Below are 3,088 nucleotides of genomic sequence, written 5' to 3' on the forward strand. Positions count from 1 at the left end.
AAAAAAAAAAAAAAAAAAAAGAAGTCTAATCTTAAAAAGTCCCTATTCAAAATGATCCTGGATTTTATAGCAGTACGCGCATCAGGACTAATTAAAGGACCGTCGGGTTATAACCGGGCGAAGCCAGATCCTATGATATTCATGAGGTATCAGGGGCGGCGCAAGAATCGAGGATCCGGGGCGAGGTGGCCGAGCGGGGGGGACGCGCGAGAGGAGTGCCAGAGCGAGGGGGCGCCCCCGAAGAGAATTCGAGAGGCCACAAATCACTGAGGGCGGCAAAAGTCGGAGCGCGGATAGAGAGCGAGAGAGACCGATACGGGGAGGATAAAGAGAAAGAGAAAAGGACAGAGAAGGTTGCTGAGGTTCATGTGGACGAGTATTACGGCTTCGAAGAGGGTCTGGGGTTATAGTGGCAAGGAGGCATGGGGCTACCAGGAGTAACAGGGGGATGGTAGGTCGTGAGGAAGAGGGGGGACCCGGGGGGGTACAGCGATAACAGGGGCGGACGTGAAACAGGGGCGGAGTAGGCTAGAGACGCGGAGGGCGACATGCTTTATGACGTCTGTTCATCACATCGCCCCAGCGTCATAAATTAGAAATCTCCCCTTAGATAGGTTCCCATCTACGATCACGTCAGGGCCGTACCACCGGATCCCTGGATGTCGAGCAGGGTGCGAGTTTAGCCGTGCCACGAGCAAGCTGAGCTCACGGGATGAAAATGGCAGATGGAACAAGAGCAATGGGTGTCAATGGGTGTGCTTATAGTATCAGGAGCGTGGGGTAATTCGTAGAATGATAAAAAAAGAGACAACGGATAATAACAGAGCCGAAAGGTATATAGCTAGAGAGAGCCAAAAAAAAAAGAAGTAAAATAAGTGCGGAACGTGTTATTCTTCTTCTTCTTTTTTTTTTCAGCAAACTGACTACAGTGCCATCTACTCCGACGTCGAGCAGGTGGATCCTCGTGACAAATGGAGCCGGGACACCCGGTCGCGGGACAGATAACTGACGCGGTGTAATGAGCTGATTGATTGGCGGTGTCCGGAAGCGTCATCGTTACACGGCCCTGACATGTAGTCGGCCGTAGCTACGCCGACGCGTCCGTCAACGACGCGTACACTCGCGTCACTGTCAATCAGATACGTCGCCCGCCACCTACCTCCAACGGCTAAAACACCGGACAACCTCGGGCACGAGCTATCGGTCGTCCCTCCGTATACCCGTATATATGCAGGAACTCCATCATTGTCGAGCGCTCTGCCATCTGGTGACGAGTGTCCGCAACAGACAGCATATCAAAATGCATTCTCAACTCTTAACGCTGATTCCACGTCCAAGCCTGTATAAATATATATATAAAAATAGCATTAATTTTTTTTTTTCTATATCCATTCCCCGACACACCGTTCCCTCTCTGTTCCGATCTTACTCTATCCTTTATCCTTTTCCCCTATATTCCAGTATCTCAGCTTTATTCTCATTCCTCCCACCCGCTTAACGTTTCTCTCATCCGACTGTTCCTTTCATAGACTTTCCATCGGGTCAACCCTGTCCCTCTTATAGGTGGATAAGGATAAGGTTGGGTTCTACCAGAGGGGGGGGGGCAGGTTGGAAGGGGGGTAAGATGTATTGAGGTTCAGAAGGGTGGAGGCTGTGCAAGTGGCGGGTCGGTTCGAAATGAACACTTGTCAGCTGGAGTATTGATTGACCGACGTCGTCAATGGGTCGCTTTGCACTGGGGATGACGAGAGGTGGAAAGGCGCTACAAGTCAGAGGGGGGGGGGATGGGTCGGGAGGGGGGCAGTCTGTTACGAAGTGAGATGGTCGAGAATGAGGAAGTGTGGAGTGCGGTTAGAAAAGGAGAGACGGAGGGAGCGGAGAGAGAGACTGTATATGTATACTTACATGAGAGAGAAGGACAGACAGAGAGAAACGATAACTAATCCGGAGACGAAAGACTGGCCAAGCTGTTACCGGGAAACTTTAATTAGCCCTCGAATCCTAACGATTAATTATTATGAACTTTTGCACCTTCGTGACAATACGCCCCTGGCCCCCCGCACTCCGCGCCACTGGCGAGGTATAAGAAACAGACCGAAAGTAAGGAGAGAAAGAATCCCGAGAGAGAGAGAGAGAGAGAAACGAGAACGGGAAGTCGTAAACGGCGGCAAGGCGCCTGTAAAGTGGATTCGCTTTGACCCCGACTGCCGAGCACCGGTAGGTCAAGGGGTTAAGTGCACCGATTGCCCTTACGCGTGCACGTATGCGTAATCATTACCCGGCCAGGGTCATAGGTAGTGATACCAGCCGAAACGTGTGTTATCTCGGTCCCAGGGGAAACTGATAGAAAATCGTATCAGTTTGTTCCACGGTTTGCATATCATGTTGCTCCAATGAAAAATAATTTAATTAGATGTATATATATATATATTCTAGATGTTATGACACTTGCGTATACGTACTAGTACAGTGCTTTGATTTTTGTCACACAGCCGATGCATCCAGCCCTGCATCCAGCCCGAGCCGGTACCCACCTAACAGGATCGAATCGACAGGCAAGCAGCAGGCTGTCCATCAGCCGTCAGGTCTGAAGAGAATAGAGTCATGCAGCTAGGCTAAGTCGGGCAGGAGTGTGTAGGTACGGTAGGTGGTGGTTGCAGAAGAGTGGTACGAGGAGGAGGATGAGGTGTATAGGAAAGGGAAAATAAGTGAGGGTGGGGGTAGCTGTCGCTCGCCCGGGCAGCGGCAGCAGACGTCTTCTGACCCGGCCGGTGGCTCAACTCGACTCAACTAGACTCGGCTGGCAGGAGGTGGCGACCAAGGGGGTGGAATAGGAACGGGACCCGGTGGAAGGTGGAGGAGGCGTAGGTGCATTGCTTTTCAGTAGTGGGCATAGAAGGAGGAGGTGGAGGAAGACGAGCTCGGAGGGTGGTAGGTAGAAGCACAGGAGGGAATCCTAAGGGTGGCAGGCGTATCGATCCGGACGGAGCTTGGCTGACGGCTGACGAGGCCGTCACGGGAGACGAGTCGAGACGAATTCAGACGCGTTCGGATGGGACCGACGGACGAAGAGCCGACGTGCGCCGGT

General features: G+C 52.1%; 1 protein-coding gene and 1 long non-coding RNA gene across 5 annotated transcripts in view; one reads left to right on the top strand and one right to left on the bottom strand.

Moving 5' to 3' along the window:
* The window catches only part of LOC107272532, a 17,974-nt gene extending 16,622 nt beyond the window's left edge, over positions 1–1,352 (top strand). For both annotated transcript variants that reach the window (XR_001538968.2, XR_003061262.1), the window contains exon 12: positions 916–1,352. This is a non-coding gene — a long non-coding RNA (uncharacterized LOC107272532). The remainder of the gene's footprint in view (positions 1–915) is intronic.
* LOC107272531 (protein tiptop) overlaps positions 1–3,088 on the bottom strand; it is an 85,203-nt gene that overhangs the window by 75,469 nt on the left and 6,646 nt on the right. The gene's annotated exons all lie outside the window — the stretch shown is intronic.

Source organism: Cephus cinctus, unplaced genomic scaffold (assembly GCF_000341935.2).
Source record: "Cephus cinctus unplaced genomic scaffold, Ccin1 Ccin1_scaffold1184, whole genome shotgun sequence".
NCBI classification, from domain to species: domain Eukaryota; kingdom Metazoa; phylum Arthropoda; class Insecta; order Hymenoptera; family Cephidae; genus Cephus; species Cephus cinctus.